Consider the following 14,253-nt stretch of genomic DNA (forward strand, 5'->3'; position numbering starts at 1 on the left):
CTAACAATTGCAATGGGAACTGCATCTGCAGAGGTTACGCAGACCCACAGCAGGATAGGAAGTGCCGTTTGCGGGTGCTGATGGGTGGTGGTTGGGCGAATGCCATTGCATGGGCATGCATAAATTAGCCACTGCGTTACCTGCCTCCTGAAGTCTCTTAGCGTACGCAGAAGTAAGCAATTCCTGAGTGAGGTCTGGGCTTCCTTAACTGTGCACATGGGTCTAATGTTACTCGATGTTACCGATTGTTTTGCTATGTTGCCCTAGTATACGGATGTGAGTAAGGGGAAGTGGGCGCCCTTGTGTAGGACTGCATACACAATGTGAATGCACACATTTACATATCCCCACTGATATTAGCAATGCAGTTGCATGCGTATAAGCAGAATAGTGATCCATGCTGAATCAGGCTCTTAGGGCCTGATTCAGACCCACTCGCGAGCGGCTGTCTGCTCGCAAGTGGGTCGATGTTATGCACTGAGCATGCGCACGATGGAGGGAGCTCCGTCGTGCGCATGCGCCAGACGCGACGAGCGAAGGAAAGTCCTTCGCTCGTTGTGTCCGATCAAAGGGGGCGTGCTGTCAATGTTGATTGACAGCACGCCCCCTTTGGTGGGCGTGCCGGGGGCGTGCCTCCCTGACGGGGGCGTTCCCACGGGAACGCCTCCCGTCAGAAGCCGGCCCACTGACATCACTAGTGATGTCAGTGGGAGTGATTTTGGCTCTGATAGAGCCAAAATCACTCCGGAGCTTGCGGTTGAAAACCTCAACCGCAGGCTCCGGCTCGCAAATTTGATGGTCGCGATGGTCTCGACCATCGCGGCCATCAAAAAGCACGCTCGTATAGCCTGTGGGTGGTGACCCACAGCTATACGAGCGTCCAGGAGGACGCTCCATGAAAATGGAGCCCGGCCCTCATTCAGAGCGTGCGCTCTGCTCAGAGCGTACGGCTCTGAATGAGGGCCTTAGTTCTCTATACCCATAGAGTAAGATATTTCAAATTTGATTTATATTTAAAAACATTTTAATAAAGCATAGCAATAAAATCAAAGAATAATTCCGCATACAACGTACATCTGGACGTACATCTAGAAAAAATATTAAGGGGTCTATATACTAAGCAGTGTTAGGAGACTGAGTGAAAAGTGATAAGAAAGTAATAAGGTGCCAGCCAATCAGCTCCTAACTGCCATCTCGCAGGCTGTGTTTGAAAAATTACAGCTGGGAGCTGATTGGCTGGCACCTTATCACTTTTCACTCTGTCTCCTAACACTGCTTAGTAAATATACCCCTAAGAGCTTATCTGTACAATAATGGAATCAGGTTACATCTGGGTAAGCAGACTCCCATTATTTTCATGGTGATTTCTTTTGCTTTGCAGCACTGGCCGATGCAGGACTTTGTAGTGGAAAATATAATTATATGGGTGTAGGGTGTACCGTGTGGGCCCCCCTGGACCCAGGAGCCCATGTGCACCACACACCCTGCACCCATTATTGATATGCCAGTTCCTGCACTGTACTCTGAGTTTTTACTGATTCACAGCCAGTGGTCGATTTTACCTAGGGGCTGCGGGCCATGCATGCGCATAACACCGGCTTCTAGTGAATGCATTGACTGCAGCCCCTATGAGCCATGTAGGGCTGCCTGAAAGTTTACAGTGATCAGTTCTCGGCCTGTTAACCTCCAAATACAGTACCGCACTCATGCTGCTTAATCCCAGTGAGACCGCCGTCTCTCCCATGTGGTGGGCGGCAGGTGCTGAGTAGGCTTGCAGCAGTCTAAAGGGCTGAGAAGGTGTTATCTCCAAAGTCGTGGAAAATGATCTCCACACTTGTGCTGGTTAGTGTCTGGTGTGACTTCTGGATCCCTGCTAGTATTGGCAATAAGTAAGTATGGCGCTGTTTTTGGAGGTTAAAAGGCCGAGGACCAAACTGCCATCTGGGTAAGCAGCCCTGACTGCATTAATAGCCAGGTTACTTGGAGACCGTACCGGGACAATTGTGCAGCCTGTGGGTGAGAAATTTTACCTCTCATCGACTATTATTAAGGATACCATCAACTCTTATTTGTTGTTACTATCCCACACTATGCTGGTTTGGAGTGGTGATACCCTGTTCTCTTAAATCCTTTAGAGACTTGGATATTAGTGCAATAAATGAAGGAATCCTCTATCCTTTTGCACAGTTCAAGTGTCCATCCTCAGCCCTTAAGTCAGGGCCTTCCTTACTCCCAGTTATTGAGGGTTCGGAGGATTACCTTGAAATTAGTTGAACAAATGGATAACATGATCACAAAATTTGAGGATAGAGGATATCATAAATCAGACCTGCTGAAAATAAAATAAAATGTAATGAAAATGCTGAGAGATCAGCTATTACGCTCTAAAACTGTTAAAGCCGACACATTTCGGTGCAACCCGTGGGTCAATAAGTTTACTACAAGGAGCAAAGTAACAACTAGGATAGCTAAAGATCTATGGCCTATAGTTAATTCAGATAAAGAACTCCCTGGATTACTTGACAGCAGACTAATGCCTTGCTATACGAGAGGATGGAACCTCAAAGACCGATTGGTGAAATTAGATGTGGCTAAATGTAAAGCTAAGAGTAGGCCAAAACATTTTTTAAGTCAGAAGAATCGTTGCCTTGGATGTATATCCTGTAGATCTACTATTACGGGTGATACTTTTAATCATCCATAGACAGGATTAAAGTTTAACATCAGATATCCAGTGACGTGCAGCACCACCCATGTTGTATACCTTCTGTCTTGCCAATGTGGGTTACACTACATGGGAAAGACAGAAAGACAATTTAAGGAACAGGTGGCGCTCCACAGGTCCGCCATCCGTGCAGCACTAAACACCAACACTAGTGATCAATCTGTTGCTAAGCATTTTTTGGCAACAAGGTATGGAGTAGCTTATCTCCGTTGCAGAATTATAGACTATATACCACATAACGAGGTGGAAATAGAGGAAAATTACTTTTACAAGCAGAGTCGAGGTGGATATTCAAATTAAACACATTAGTCCCTAGGGGCCTCAATGAAACATTAGGTATACATTGCTACCTGTAGAACCTATTGCATATCATAAAGTACTAGGGTCAATATACCTTATGTTAATAACAGATCCAGTTGTTAACTAGAGTGCCACTGAGCAAAAATTAATATAGGCAAATATTGTTACTATGGTCATTTGATGCTTTTTAAAAATCTTATCGTCTTTATTGTTGTATGTTTAGTAATAAAGTTTATTTTATGATGTTAGGTTGCCAAGGCAGCAGTAGGGAGAATGGAGGTGTGTCACCTGGGTAGCACGGTTGATGAGGCCATGGAAGGTGTGACTTCAGGTCGGTGGAGAGCATTGGGAGTGGAGGCTGAAGACCGCGCAGCACAGGTAAGTAAGATCTCTAAAATTATTAGCAAGTTCTGTGGTGTATTAAACGGTTGGTCAAATATTGTATGTATATCCTTGATAACAGGCGCATGGATTAAAATTACCTTTGTTGTTCCTGTATATATTGGAGCGGCCGTGCTCCTAGGAAGGCAACAGCGCAAGAAACCATATCTATTTGTTTGTGAGTGCTGGCGATCTGCTTGATGTTTGATGAATCCGCTGGCACCGCCAACCTTTATATATTGACATCAGCTCAGATGTCTTGTTAAGTCAATACTGATGTAACAGGTAAGTAGTTCTCAACACTGAACACCATGACCGATGGTGGCTTTGTTTGTGATGAAATGGCTGCGGGTATCTGACATGTCCACTGCTCGTGACTGAAGGAATTAAAAAACCTCCAAGTGCATACAGAAGCGTATGTGTGTGTGAGGGGGGGAGTCAGGGGGGATGGAACTGATAAGCAGATACAGAGCTGCAGTAATGAAAGTGGATGGGGGTAGGACCTCAAGCCGCTCCAATCAAACCGAATATGATTCTCACACTGGAGTGGAGATGTATCAAACTTTTGACAAAGGTAAAGTGATGTTGCCTATAGCAACCAATCAGCTTATAGTTATAATTTATCTAGCTCATAAAATGACAGTTAGAAGCTGAATGGTTGCTATGGGTGATTTCTTTACTTTCTTTCTCTTGGTAGTTTGACACATTTCCCTCTGGTAGAGGTAAAGAATCACTCACCATTCCAAAAATGTAACGGCATAACGGTGGGCTGTACCTGGTCACATGACGCAGTATTTTCCTGTGCTTTGCTCACAATCTTAATATTAACATTTTCCTTCATGCAATGGTAAATGTTTACCAAGCACCTCCTAAAGTGTGTTCATTTATACTAAATTAAACCTAATGTATGCAAATCTATTCTACTCACTCCAATGGGTTTATTTACTAAAGGTCGGTTTTGATCGGTTTAAAATCGATTAATATCCACCTTTAGAAAATATACCCCTTATGTGTTTAATGTTTTAAAAATATTCATTCAGTTTTGTATCTGTTTTTTACTTATAAATGTAATGTTGTTTTGTATTACAGTTAACATACCAAAGTGCCCCTTATATCTAACCTACAATACCCCTTGGGGTACATATAACCGTAGACTGAGAATCTACATGCAAGATGATTGATAGTAAAGCCACAATTCTCCCTTTTCCTCCCAGCCTGTTCTATTATCTTTCTACTGTAAATATTTGTAAAATACAGGTATTAAAGTTGGCCCTATCTGTCAGACTGGCTTTGATATGTATTTTGGCCAGGACTCACAGCAGAAACTCTATTGTTTAAACAGCATCTGCATTTTGTAATGATACATTTGGTTACATAAATGTATTTTGCATCTTTCCTGAAGCAAAAACAAGCAAATTAACTTTTTTTTATTTTATTAGGCAAGTACATTAATGCAATTTGCTAGTGACATTGATAAATCACATTTTGGTAGGAGCTATGTTTGAACCAGATACATATTTGGCTTTAGAAGTACAGATAGAAATATCTACATTATTACTATTATTATCACTATTTATATTTCTAGTGTGTACCAAAAGTTAACATATCATATTTAGCAACACATAAGCTATTGTTTTTTTTTTTTTTTCAATAAATCTGTTATGCAAGACTGTTCAAAGCCAGACTCATTATGAAGTCCAAACAATATTTATATTATCTACATTTAAAATTAATTGTGCATAATGTTGTGCAAGACTTGCAAACTCTGTTGTCTTAACACACATTAGAGGAATTTTTTAAGCTTGGCTGAATGTTTTGTTTTATCAGCAGTATTTTTAAATGTGAAAACTAAGTAAAATAAATAGCTTTGTATGGCTGGATTTAATCATTAGGCACCTAATAGCTGACATTAAATAACAGTGAAATTAAAACTGAAAATAAGATTCTTTTTGTTGATTCTGTCTTTCCAACACTTAAAGTAACAGACAAATAATACACAAAGTACAATACACTGAAAACAGTAGGGCAACAAGAACTTTTTGAGATCCATGACAACATGTTTTAGATGTGTTCCCTCACCTTGTGTATGGTATCACGGAGCTGTTTATTGGGATAGATGAAAAAACAAGTCAGCATATAGTAATGTAGGACTGATCAAATGCCACATAACATCACGGTATTAAAGAAACTTACTATACAGGGGCAAACACAGGATTTCTAGACAGGGGTTTCCAAATGCTTGATTTTAGAAAATGTGTGGACAACCCATAATTAGCTAAACTAAACATACCTCATAGAAAGTGTAACTACTGTAATACATCAGACATATACAGGGCCAGTGATGGCAGCAAGCAGAGAGATGCAGCAGTAGGGCACAGCTCCACTACATCCTTTATTCTGCTTGTTGTGGCCGCAGATCTGGTGGAATCGTATTATATACAACAGCTATTGCAATCATGAGTAGATGAGCTGGGCTGGGAAGGAGGGGGGTTTCCAGGCAAACAGACCCCCTGCGTTTGCCTATGCAATATACTGCCATGGAACAGAACTGCCCATAGTAGCATATGATGCATGTCATACTTTAATATAGAAGAGTATGTTATATTTTAGATATTATAGAACAATAAAGAGTCATGGTCACTGATGTATGTTAATTCTTAGTTAATTAGAATTGCTGAGCATTTGTATAGTACAGTAAGTAACTGAGCAGTTATACGTAAGTCAGCAACCCTTCTCACTTGAGAGAAAGAGAACACACCATTTCATATTTGTTAATAAAGTGAGTTTGTTCATTAATAGCTGGAAATAAAATTGACTTAACTGTAGAATAGTCCAGAAACACATAAGCTAGCCAAACAAATAGAGGTATGTGCTCTCCCATTTGGTCTATATGCTGTCTTCTTTGGCAAGTTTCAGAGACTAAGATTTGGCTGTTCTACTAGATCCCATTGCAAATGTTTCTTGTGACTCTTCTTAATTACTCTATGGCAATATATTATATAGAGCTAATTCAATAAAATGTGTATGAACCCAAAGCAACAAATAAGACTTTAGTTTTATTTTTTTAAACAACAAACAAGTGAACCAGAGAAAAATACATAGCTGCATAAGGGATGTGGTAATAATCCTGACTGTGGGGATTCCATCGCTCAGAATGACGGTCCCGGAATCGGATACCTGTCACAATCTTGGTGCCATCATCCCTACCGTCGGAATTCTGAGGGTAAGTAGCAGGGCTAGGGGAAGGATTAGCATTAGGATTAGGGGTTAGGGTTAGGCACTATGGGCAGAATTAGGGTTAGGCACTTAGGGGGGATGGTTAGGTTTTGGGTGCGGGGAGGGGTAAGTTAGGTTTAGGCACTAGGGGGGAGGTTAGGTTCAGGAACCGGGGAGGAGGGTTAAGGTTAGGGTAGGGAGAGGAGGAGGGGTAGGATACCGACCAACATGTGTTGGCATCCTAACCTTGTTGGCATGCTGGCGTTGGAGTTCTGACCGCCAGGATCCCGAGCACTGGCATCCCGTACCCAACCCCTGCATAATGTATAAAGAGTTCCAACAGTTATTTTCTTGGCTCAATCTGTATCCAGGCCTGTGAAAAAGTAAAATACTGCTGCTATACCTTGAAAAATAAATTTTACATCAGTGTATAACATATACAATACAGAGTATTTAAAATGATTTGTATTTAATAATAATCTACAAAAATATCTTGGCTGCACAAAAGCAATTGTTGCCATCTCCTAACTTTATTTTACAATTCAGCACAATATGGCTTTTTTGATTCAAAGCACCACGTCAGGCCTTACTAGTTGATGTTGAGAAGTCAAAGTGCACTTTGAGCCAATTTCAAATGGAACATAAAAGTACGTGAGAGACATGTAAGAAAGGTATGTATTCCCAGGCACTATAATAGCTTTGTGTAGTTTATTCTTGAATCCGGCTACTTATACGGTTTGCATCATGGTTTTCCAGTTTATTCTCAATGCTGGAAAATTGACTTTTTGTGTAAAATGTTCATGAAAATTATCTTCTACTTTTACTTTGAACAATATGAAACCTCAAATTATATTTTACCGAAAAATAACTCACCCAACACATTTGGTTTTCCTATACTATTTTTCGCTTGCTTATGCTGTATTTATTATATATATTGACTGAGAATCTTATAGGCATTTAGACATTAACAACAAATGAATCAAATGTTTCTAAAGCCAACATTCTAATTTATAGAAAGTACACATCTGGCCATATTCCTGATACTCATGTCTTGTACTGCGGATTCAGGGCTTGATTCAGCAAGGGAAGTAAAGGAGAGAACGCACGCACTTGGCCGATGTTTTTGCTTTGCGCATGTGTATGCATCGCACTGCACGTGCGCGAACTAGCCAGTGTGATCGGGTTAGGGTACACAGACTACACGCAATGTGCACGTAGACCCTTCTGATATTGATTGACAGGAAGTGCTGTTTGTGGGTGGTGACGGGGGGTGGTTAGGCGAACCGCTGCCGAACTATGCAGAATGGCTAGCAGGGACTAGACCTTCTCGGATCCAGGCCTGCAACCAACAAAGCACCACTGCCAATGCCCGCATCACCGCCGGGTCTCATCGCTACTGCCATCGTCCGCACCACTGCTGCTAATGCCCGTACCACCACCTGGTCCAAGCTGCTGCTAACTCCCGCTACATATTCCGGGTCCCAGCCCCCGCTAACGCTCGCTACCTTTCCTGGGTAACACCTCCGCTACCGCCCGCAAAGGACAGCCACCTTTGTGCACCCATGTGAAGCCACAGTGAATACACTCCTTGCAGGAAGTGACCTATTGAGGCTGCGCAGTAAGTTGAAGCTCCCTAACAATATAATGGGGCATTTTTGAGGTAATAGTTTGAAAACTGTAACTTTCTCAATTAACTGATCCCCAAAAGGCCCTACATTGGAACAATAGCTACCAAATAAAACAAACCCCAAGTCTAAATTCATCCTGTACCCTGACTTATGCCTTGCCAAAAATTCCCCATAGACTATAGCAGAAAAGGGGTCCTAAATGAGAGTAGCCAAAAAAAGTGACAGTTGGAACATTAGATTACTCACAGATTCTTTTTTTTTTTTCGCCCCGAAATTTGACATGCAGCACCAAACGTTCTACCCGTCCATGCCAAATTTCAGCTTGGTACCTACAATAGCAAATCTCTATGGGAGATTTCAGTTTTTTTTCGATTCAGCCTTAATATAAGGGCAAGACTGTGCCCTTACAATATACATATACATATACTGTATATAAATTGGTCAAGATTTGACAAAAATTTGTAGTCAGCAAGTATCAACAATGTCTATAGACTTACACCAAGTATTTACAGCCCATCAGACACTAAGGCCCTCATTCAGAGGCGGTCGGAGGATGCAAGCAGTCGCTCAGAAACTGGGCGGCCGCTTGCATCCTGACCGCCCGCCTCTGTTTCGGTCGTTAGGCTGTAGGTTTGCCCCCTTTGGAAAGAGACCCGCTGCGACCGGCACTGTCGGTCGTAGCGGGTCTTACAAATGCGCACGAGGGAGCCGGCTCCCTCGTGTGCATGCACACTGGCCAAACATCGAGGCGGCCGTGCAGTCGTAGACCGTACGGCCGCCTCTGAATTAAGCCCTAATTCTTTCTGGATTGTACTGTCAAAGATGAAATGTCTATGGATAGCTCAGATTACTGTACACAGAAGTGTGCTCTGAATTTGCTATTAATGTAGCCAGGGGTGCTGAGTGGGGGTGAACGGGTACCAATTACCCAGGCCCAGGCTTGCTGGAGGGGCCTGGGTCCAGTGCCACCCCCCCTTCCCTCTTACCTCACAGAAGTCCAGCTCATGCTGCTGTGTGCTGTGCTGCATTGGGAGACTGATCGCGGCTACGATGATCATGCCCCCCTGGCTTTGCGTCTAGCTGAGGAGCTCACAGCACCCTCCCCACTACAATATGCAGCGCTGCAAAAATACTTTAAAAAAATGTTTTATCCTAAGGGGGCATGGCGCCTCCTTTCCCTGGGACTGGTCTGGCTCTCGGCGCCCCTGACTGTAGCTCTATACACAGTACTGCAGAATTTCATGCCTTGTTTTTCCATCTCCTTCTTTCTTATGCTAGGTAAACACTAGATGGTATGTCGTCAGATTCTGCGGATCGGAGCAACATATCGGGCACATCGTCTAGTGTATACCTGCTATGTCGCTGATGATGCATGCTGCTGCGCATCATCAACGTCATCCTCCATCGGCCCTACATGCAGGGCACACAGGGGATGTCGTTAGTGAGGGCCATGCTGCCGAATGCAGCATGGTCCCTGCTGGAACTCTGTCGCTGCCCGCATCGGCAAGTGTATATGCACTTGCTGATGCTGGCTCCCTCGCCGGGTTCCGTCACTGAAGATGTCAGGCTAGATACACATCGTCTAGTGTGTACCCAGCCTAACACCCTCACTAGAACATATTGACAATCATAAAGCACAATATTTCACCACTTGTCCTGCACAACTGACCATTTGTCCTGCACTACTTGATTCATCTCCCTCCAAGTCCAGTAATAGTAATGCAGTTGCAACACCAAATCACTATCCAAGAGAATAGTCCAAACCACCGGGTAAGTACACAGATTCAATAAGTTGCAAAAAAATCCCCATATTATTATAGGCAGTCTGTCTATATTAACCACTTAACTGACAAATTTTTTTTCAAAGACCGCTCCAAAATTGTCCTTTTTTTTTATGATTGAATTAGATCAAAAACATCTTTTTAAAACTTGTCCAGCATGATTTTATTAAAAAAAATTATATTGTTAAAACACCGTATACCATAAAATTAGCCGTTTTTATGGTATACTGTAGTGATGGCCATTGACAGCTTTACCATCGGTGGCCAATGGCTTCAACCATTGATACAAAACTATCAATGGTTTGAGACCGCAGCCACCGCTTTTTCCTTAACTTCACTTGGGGGCTGCCATAGTTGGTGCAGCAATGGTGCTCGTCATCGAGGGCAAAAACACTTGTCATAGACTATCGATGGTTTGCAAACCATCGATGGTCGGTGGCCAGCCGTAGTATACTGTATAGTATATTATCCCTAATCGGAGGCCCTATATTGAATCTTGATCGATATAGGACAGCCATAATAAAAATAAAACATCAATGTTAAAAATAAAAAAAATTAATTGTAATATAAAAAACATAAAGACATATATAGGGTGGTTCTTATAGTATCATGTTTTGCATTTTTCAAATATGTTGAAGTCTTACCACCTTATATTGAAGTACATGAAATATAAGCCTTATGTGCATATTTTAACTTTAATTCAATAATATTTACAGGTGTCACATTGACATTGAAAAGAGCAATTGCTGCATACTGATAATGATAATACAAAAATACATGTACTACTCAGTACCCAATCTACACATTGTATTTGTCATGCCACTTTTCCTTTTTCGGGAAGTCGATGCAACAGCAACTTTCTCTGGCTCAATCTCTTCTGTACTGCTACTAGAAGAGGTCAATTCAGCTGTAGTGAACAATTTCTTTCTGTCTTGCTGAGCTTTTTCTCGCAGTTTATTGTATGCTGCTAACTTCATCTGTTTCCGTTCTTCTTTCTGTGCCAATTCTTTTAGTCTATGCCACTCATGTATCCTCACTTACCTTTTTCATGCTGGGCTAGCAAGAATGACTTGTCCTCTTCTATGGTCATCATCTGAAGGGCATTGGCATGACCAATGTCAAAAAGATCCTATAACTTCTTAAAAACATTTGCCTTGTGGATCTGTGGATCAGATCTGCATGATCTGCCTTTCAGAAGAGCACAATATGCATTGTATTCCTTCTTGATCTTCGGGACTGCATTGTAGTCTGCTATAATAGGAATTCTGGATTTCTGCCAGAAAGGTTTCAACTCATCCAGGACAATTCATGAGGCTTCATTGACTGTGTTGTCCTTTGTCCTGATGAGAAAGAATAAACGTTGAAAAACATCACCATCAGACAGCAGCTTTTTTCCTGTCATCACTTCAAGTTGTTGACCAACAAGCCAGATATCAGTGTCAGTGCGTGTTACAGCACCACCAGACATCTTTTTTCATCAATTCAATTTAGCACAATTCAATTCAACAGTACCTGAAAAAAAATACTACCATTAAAAACTGAAAATAAATCACCTTTCACTGTAAGCATACAGTCTGTATAGTTACAACTTCAAATGACCTGCGACAGTAATAATGAATCATATTGGCAAAATTTCACTTACATCACATCCAGGGGGTAAGACTTCAGATCTTTGGACATTTATTTTTAAGGAGCACCCATATATATATATATATATATATATATATATATATATATATTGTGGCAGTGTCACCAGAGATGGCGTTGGTGAGCAGCAGATTCTGTGTGGGGTTGGAGAGATCCTCCCACACAGGGTATTAATACTGAGTTGTGATACACCTGTGCATGCCTTGTGGAGAGAGCTCAGGTGTGGGCTGATAAGGAGGCAGACCAGTCAGGCTACTGTTGGAGCCAGTCCATGTGGGACTGTGGCAGCCAGAGAGCCCAGTGAAGCTGAGCAAGCCATTGGGGCCAGGAGGCCTGTGTCTGGACCATGCAGGAGGCAAGGGGGGACCATAAACTCTCAGATTGTGTGACAATAAAGCAGTGAAGCTGCAGGCTGAGGAAGCCAGGGCCTATATCTGTAGGATACAGGGAAGGCCACCAGGACTGACTGTGTTTGTGTAGCTGTGGCAGCCAAGCCACGCTGGAGCCAGCTATAGACCTGCAGAGAAGCCGGCAGAGACTTTGTTGGCAGACTAGCTGCACCACATTAGAGAGGGCTCAAGAAGTGAGTTAGACTCCCTAAACAGGGGCTAGGTTGTTTATTATTGTCTGTTCCTTTGTGTTGTACCTGATTTACCAGCTGGAAGTAAAGCACCATCCCATTTATTTTACTGGAATGCCATGTGTGGACTCTAATTCTGCACCTAATCAATGCACCACTGACTACAATCTATCGAGCTAATTACCCCATGTTATGACAATATCACAGAACATTAGACAGTGTTCTGTGATTTTGTTATACTAGCCCCGGAGTTCCGTCCATTACCTGCATCTATATATGAGTTTATCTCTGGAGGGGAACCCGGGCCAGCTGTGATATTATCCTTCCTGGAGTGCCGGTCGTTTTTTGCCCTATATATATATATATATATATATATATATAAAAATAGATAGATAGATAGATAGATATACACACACACACTTATATATTGTAAATATATATATATATATATATATATATAGATATATACTGTATATATCTATATAATTATATATATATAATATGTAGGGCCGAGGAAAGAGGTAGAGCTTGAATGGGAGGGAGGGGGTATCGGTGACACTGGCTATAGGCAGTTGTCACACAACTGCAGCCATGCCGGGGGAGGGGCAGAGGGCTGGGGACACAGATCAGTGGCCGCCTGGATGAGAGGGCTGACTGATCAGCCGCACTGCTGGGAGGAGAGGGTGAGTGGACTGCCAGGGACACAGTACTGCGGTTGCCCAGAGAGAGAGCTGGCTGAGCCACTGCAGCGCCATGAGGAGCAGGGGGCGAGTGGCCTGGGGTCTATTCAGATAAGCCACCGGATGAGAGGGCTGGCCGAGCCACCGCACTGCCAGGAGGATCGGGTGGGGAGACAGCCAGGGACACAGTTCAGCAGCCACCAGGATGAGAGGGCTGGGCGAGCCGCTGCAGCATTGTGAGGAGTGGTGGGGGGGGATGCTGGGGATCCATTCTGAACAGCAGCTGGATGAGAGGGGTTGCCGGGCTGCTGCAGTGCCGTGATGAGCGGGGGGGGGTAACCCGGCTGGGGATCCATCCTGACCAGCAGCCAGATGAGAACGCCGGGAGGAGGGGGGTGGACCACACAGAAGCTACAGCAGACAGATGCGCTGGGAAGAGAAGATGCGGCGATGGCTACCCAATCACTGCTGGCCACTAATGTAGGCAGCTGTGGGAAGATTAGCTTCCCACAGCCACCTAGTGGGCATTCTGACTGGTTGTATCAGATACGACCATGTCAGGGAAAGCCCAGTCTGGTATGGTCGTATCTGATACGACCATGCCAGGCAAGGAGATAATGGGCCAGAGATGGACAGTATTGCAAGCAGCTGTGCAATACCATCCCTCTAAAATGCTAATGCTGCAGGAGGTGTCTAAAGAATAGAGCATCTGTGATCCCAGCACTGCGACCAAGGTTGCATCCTGGGATCACCATCGCGACCAATGTTCGCAGTATTCCCTGGCATCAGCCAGCTGAGTAAGCCTCATCTTGCACAGACTGGCCGGTTCCTGGCTTCTTGCAAGGCCAGGATGTCTGCGTTAATGGACGCCGACCCTGGCCTCAGCAATCCAAGAAAACAGGGAATTCAGGCCCCCATTTCTGGGAACGCAGGACATCCCTGTCTCCACACAGCCCCCAAATGCTACTGCCTGTCAATCAGGCAGAGGCTTGAGGGAACTGTGTGCAAGATTGCAGGACCTATTCTGCACATGTGCAGAATGGGTCCTGCGCAAGCACAGACTCCCAAATATCAGAGATTTGCGCTAACCATCAGATTAGAGTACATCTCTGAATCATGCCCAATGACTGCAAAAAAACAATGAAATATTTATTTGTTTTAGCCCCAGAGTTTCTTCCCATTAAGTATTATTATATTAAATCAGAATGCTACATTATATTACATGCATTCATAACCTCAGCAACCCATAATAGAATAGGGATGTAATTATGAGCCTCAATACCGACCTCCAATTCCCGACAGGGGACTTAAGATA

The 14,253-nt window shown here is 43.3% G+C and overlaps 1 pseudogene; it reads left to right on the forward strand.

The window, feature by feature from the left end:
* LOC148521619 (uncharacterized) overlaps positions 1-14,253 on the forward strand; it is an 89,689-nt pseudogene that overhangs the window by 37,158 nt on the left and 38,278 nt on the right.

This window comes from Taudactylus pleione, unplaced genomic scaffold (genome assembly GCF_031769625.1).
Source record: "Taudactylus pleione unplaced genomic scaffold, aTauple2 ptg000156l, whole genome shotgun sequence".
NCBI lineage: Eukaryota > Metazoa > Chordata > Amphibia > Anura > Myobatrachidae > Taudactylus > Taudactylus pleione.